Below are 6,324 nucleotides of genomic sequence, written 5' to 3'. Positions count from 1 at the left end.
TTTACTGCTACTATCAAATTGAAGGTGTCAAAGAAAAAAAAAAAAGGGGAAACAAATATCACTTTATAACACCATCACTAGTAATCAAGCACTTTTTCTTCACAATCGTAGATGATAAACAAGAGTTGTAAAGCCATCTACACTGATCTTGCAGATGACAGTAATTTTTGATCCAGTTTACATAAATGAGAATACAGCCATCAAATTTATAAGGAACTAATATTTGGTTACTGTGGACATTCAAACACATACAGTGGATACTTGCTTGTTGCTTATATTCAAAATACAATGCATGAAGGGAAAAAAAAAAAAGCTGGAGACATGAAGAACAACGTACTGCACCACTATTGCAGCCTTAAGAGGGTTATAATTTCAGAATGGGGCACTGCTGTTACTAACCTCAGGTACATGAATGTACCTGAATCTGCCTACTACAACTCAAAGGTTCAATGACAGATCCATTGACCTGCCTGTTTTAAAGGAGCAGAAAGCCTTCCTTTTGGTGGCTAAGCACAGAAGGCTTTACAAGTTGGAAAAGCATGGGTGGAAATTACTAATACAGCATTGCACTAGAGAAATGCATCTGTGCTGAGGAACTCCAAGTTTGATCATGGATTGCAAGTTTATCAAGTATTTAAAAACCATTAAGACTACAAATAAAGGGGACTGCCATCAGCCAAAGGGCTTGTGGAATTCACTGTTCAGAAAACATGCTCCACCAAAGGTACACTGAAAGGCAGAGCTATTGCAGGGTCTGTTGCTAACATCCCAAGAGCCAATTTTCCGAACTATGACTTTTCTCATTCCTTTCTTTTCTCTCTGACCTCATTCCTCACAGCCTTTATGCCCTTTTACTTATCATCTTAAGTAATTATAAAATGATACCAAGCCAGAATTTAATTATTTTTTGAGCAAGCACAACAAAGATGTAAAATGGCTGGGTGGGGCTGTACAGAATGAGTTTTCTTAGTTTTCTTGGACTGCACTTATCATCCTTGTTTCTCCTTTGCTACTCCCACTAAATACACTAATGAATAGATGTCTTAGAACTGCAGTCTTCTGGTAAAGCTTCACAAACTCAGAAATAACTTGTGAACCAAACAGAGCTTTCGCTGCATAGGTGAAAGAAATGCAGAGGTTTCATGGGAGACTTAAAAAAAAAATCTAACAATCAGGACCAATCCAGCTTTCAGACAGAAAACTTCCATTCTTTTCCACATGAAAGGTTGAGATGCCTGCATAGACAGCATTGACAAAAGCTCCTCCGTACACCCACTCCAGTTGTACTGCAGGAGCAATCAGCCCAACTGCACAAGCCCAGAGCAGCACAGGGATCAGCACTGGGACCAGAGGGGCCCCAGCCCACTCTGATGGTGAGAGCACTGGGGCCTGGTGCAGGACAGCTATCAGAAGCTGGGGAATCCTGATCAAACATATGTGTACACAGATAACTGTTCTAGCAACTGGAGAAGGCCTCAGAGGCATGTGTGAGCAGCTGCCAGCAACTGGGACACAGGGATGCAACAGCTAGCAGCAGGACCCTCAATGTCTAAGTGCAATTGCTAGAGGGATCCACCTTGGAGATACAAACATATATGGATATATCTATTAATTTATACCTATTACCAATGTGGACCTCCTTCCTACTTAAACGGAGAAGGAGAATGAGATATTTGGTGCTGTCTGTCTAATCTATGCGGCTGGTCACACATACAAATATACTGTGTATGCTGTGTGCCTGCTGGGAATACATCTCTAGCCTTGGTATTCATGGGACCTGGAGACGTGCAGGAGCAGCAACAGCCTCACCTGCCTCAGACTGCTGTGTTCAGCATGATTTTCCCCTAACAAACTGATGCTTTACTCACTGAAAAGGATGCAATCATAAGATGCGAGGTGCTGAGATCCTTGTCTCAGAAAATAATAACTAGCTAGATAATTTTAAAAGACTATGAAACTTAGCCCTTGTGCAAAAAGAGGTATTTTATACTTCATGCTCCTTAGAGAAAAAATGAATAAATAACACTCGGGACTTTAGCCTCTAAAGATTTATTCCATGGATTATTTATTAGTATCTAATGTTATCTCTTATCAAATAGCAATCTTGTGCTTGTTGTCAACAAAATAATATTTTGGAAACTTGTGATTGAGCTATTTAATCAATTTCGCATAAGGCAGACACCTGTGGCACTTTGAGCAGCAAACACTGGTCTCCCCTGCTTGACATAGATAAGGGATGGCTTGTTTCCACTTTGATCGTGTTTACATGGGTTCTCGAGGACATCATTCCCATCTCTGTGTTTGTGGCTTTAGTGACATTGGGTATGAATCCGCAATATCTACCCCTTCATAACTTTTGCTTTGAACTCCAAAAGCAGTAGCTACAGACAGTAAAATCAGACAAGTTAATCCTAATGGTATCACGGCCAAAGACTGCTTTGTTGGTCTTGAGCCAACTGATAAGGATGCACAGTCCTCTGTGCAGCTCAGGTTGGGTAACCATTAGCTAGGTTCACTGCTGTGGGGGAAATCCACTACCAAAAAAACCGTTTTGGAGCAGGCTTCATTGCAGCGATCCAAATGCTGATCAGAAGAGAAAACCTGGATCAGCATCAAGCAAACATACCAAGCTAATCCAGAATCATTGCTACAGTGAATGTAACACTGGAGTACCAATGGTCTGCAGCTGAACACTAGAACTGTACATGACCTGGCACTCTTCATCCATCTTCTTCTAGCCAAGTGGAACAAGCACACAACAAACAAGTGCCTGATCATGTAACGGGGTACAGTTACATGCTGCACTTTCTGCAGTAGAGAAAGCACCTAACAAGTCCTCCTATCATAGATTGATTCATCAAACCTGTTTGCACACACACCAGTTTCCTAGCTGACTACATCACGTTAAAAATAAATAAACAACAAAAAAAAAAACCCACAAAAAACAAACAAACAAAAAAAAGAGCAGAAGGTTGCTGTTTATAACCAAAATAATTTCAGTGGTCATATTTATAGTGCAAATGTCTGAAGCCAGAGGGGAAGCTGAAGGATAGCGAATCACACTGCAGTTACAAGAATAAATGACTGAGTTGGAAGGAGGGAAGAAAACAGAGGGTTTCAAATGTATAAATTGATATTCCAGTTTCACTGCTGACAACAAGGTTTGAAGTAACTATCTTATTAACTAACAGAGGATTTGAATTTTCCAAGGATCCTGTAGGGAGGCTCTCTTCCTGGGGCTTTCAGAAAGGATCTGCCCCTCTGCAGAACAAGGTACAACAACTGCTGTGCTTGAAGAAATTCCCAAAGAACTGTTGTTTCTGAAAAAACCAACATAGAGCTCCAGCACAGGGCAGATATTCCCTTGAGAAGTGGTACCAACAGCTGTTTAATCAAGCTGCAATTCTCTTCCTATAGTTTTTAGAGAGAAGTTCAACTTCTGCATTCACATGAGGATGCATGTTCAGAAGAAATGGATAGTTCCTTGTCAGCTGATCCTATGACACAGATTTTCAGGGTATGTTGTGCACTAGGTGCCAAGCTAAATCTTGTATGAGCAGCAAGTAGGACTTGACTTATGACATAGTCTGCCCAGTTAGGGAACTGCTAATTGGCTGAGATTCTGTTATCCAAGCTATAGCGTCTTCCTGACTCCTATGTACTTAAGGGTGTTGCCTGATGCTCTGAGGAGATTGCCAGTCAGTGGAAATGACTTTCCTCGAGTTTCTGACATCAAGGTTATGTACAAAGGCCACAAGTGTGCAATGGCCAGTGCTGCTTGTTGTTGAAATACTTAAAATTCACAGTAAGAAAAACAAAGATGTACAGAGGTTTTTCAGTGCTTCACACCAGCACTTGCAGACTCACCTTATGCCTTAGCATTTCTTCTGTGTCTGATAACATAGCTCATAGAAAAAGAAACATCTAATGCTTCCTGGGAGCTTAAACAACAGCTGACACATAATGAGTACAACACAGTGCGTGTGATGGCTCAACATCTGCTCTTTGCTACACAAGTAAAACTACTAACCTCGATCCACATAAAAAAAAAAAGTGGTTCCACAATCACAGCAGTGTAGTTAAGATGGGAAAACATACAGAAATTGTCTCAGACTGACTCATTATCACTTTGTGATTAACACTTTCATATGTTGGAAGGTTTTCCACTGAAGAGAATAAAAATGATAAAATAACCTGCCAAACTCCTGCACTCACCACTGTACTTTAATTTGATGAGGCTACTGAAGAACTGTTTTTCCAGAAGCATTGGTGAGGTCTTCATTAATCAGCAGCATTTATAAGGTAGAACTGAAGATAGGACAAGAAGATTAAGATTAAGTGCTCACCATGCAAGCACACAGGAAGGCCAGGAATCCACCTATCGAATCATCATCTATACCGGACCAATAAAAATATCAGTCTGTAGGGACAAAGAAGAGTCCTCCAACTGATTCCAGCACAAATGGATTCCTTCAAGAAATAACCCATACAGGACACAATGACCAAGGAACTGAAAGAACAATATGAATGCCTGGGTGAGGACCATCAAAGGAAAAGAAGAAAGACTCATTGAGTTATTTTTCTGGCCTGACTTCCTCTTACAAGAACGTACTTTCAATACAAATGCATATACAGAAGCCCCAGGTCATCTGTTAGTAATGTGAACACAAGTACAGCAGGATCTGGAGCACTGCAATATCAAAAGATCATAAGCATTCATTTTAAACAAGAAACTAGAGAAGAACAAAAAAACCACAAACATAATACAGATCTGAAAATGAGCAAATAAGTACAGTGCAAAATTCCAAGGTGAAGCGTGAAACAGAGCAGAGACAGGAGATAAAGAAAGTAACAGAAAAAAAAAAAAAGGAATAAGAAAATAATGTTGAAGTCTCTGTAGCTAGGGCACTATTCCAGTGAGCAGGACATGTGGGGCTAAACCTCAGTGTGAGGAAGCAGCAACTGGACTCAGTTCTACCTTTGTCCAGAAAAGGACCGTAAGCACATTGTGCCAAAAAGGTTTGAAAGGAGCAGCAAAAGTTAAGCATTTAAAGAAGGTATCACAAATGCCTGCATCTATGAAAACAACCTGTGGCTTTGTTCCAGCCATGACTTACACATCTCAGACATGCCTCAGCCCAGCAGGGCTCCTGCCACAACTGGGGCAGGCAGCATTCGCTGACAGACATCTCAGGCAATCCAAGCCCTGTGCTGCACAGCATATTAAGGTTTTAATTCTGTTCCATGAAAACCAGGTGCCCGGAATTCAAATTTTATAATGCCAAGCCTTAATCTGTCATGCCTTAATCTGATATAGCCCCAGTGGACTGTACTCCAGCAATGATGTTTGTTTCAAGCAATAAACACTGAAGACTCTTATTCAGAGCAGAAAGTTCTGTCCATGCTTTAGTAGTGAAAGATTATTTGAGAAGCTCTCAAATAAGGATACATCAGGATAAGGATGGCAGTTATTTCACTAAACTTCACTGGGTTCAGATTGATAGGCTGATTTGAGCTTGAGAACTGTAGCTACAGTGCACACTTCTGCTTAAAGTTACAGATTTATGCTTTAAGAGAACAAGTTCTCATGGAAAAACTCTATCAGCAATGAAATATAAGAAAAACTAGCAGCCAGCAGTTCATCACATGCAGAAGTATGCAAACAGTGGGTCATGGGTGAGTGACCTTCATGTAAGTTAATGGGGGACCCATGACAGTAGGGCAACCTGCTCTGGTGTTGCAGAAGTGTAAGAGACCGGTGGGAATGAAAGCCCTGATGGCTTTCTCCCTGTGTGTTAATGTCAGAGGAGGAAGAACGGGCAGCTGAAATACCTCAAACAATTCCTAGGGATCTTGTATACTCCAGTTCAATAGTCAAACTGACATCTACTGTACATGCACAGACACACTGTCATTATAATTGTGTTATTCCTTGAGATCCACTGTTCTTGTATTACTCAGCTAAAGGTCTGATGTTACCACGGACTGTCTGGATTCACTCAAGAAGTAGCCAGGAAAGTTACCACAACATAAACACTTTAGTCACTATGTATTCAAACTGGAGACTCAGGGACAATGGTACTTTAAGGCTTATTAGCTACGCATTACATAAATCAGACACAGTTTGGGCCTCAGCATTTCCCCAAATGATTGCAGTTGCAGCCTGTCAAGTTTATGCTACCTATGGCTGCTACTGCCTCACAGGGCTACAGCCCCAGCTCAATAACAACCGGTGTAACCAAAGTGAAAGCTGAACAACCAGCTCAGCTAGATCATCCTGTGTAGGGAAATCAAGACAATAACAACAAACACAGAACATCAACA

This window comes from Tetrao urogallus (assembly GCF_951394365.1).
Source record: "Tetrao urogallus genome assembly, chromosome: 1".
NCBI lineage: Eukaryota > Metazoa > Chordata > Aves > Galliformes > Phasianidae > Tetrao > Tetrao urogallus.
The sequence above is the reverse complement of the archived record's forward strand: the minus strand, read 5'-3'. Positions refer to the sequence as shown.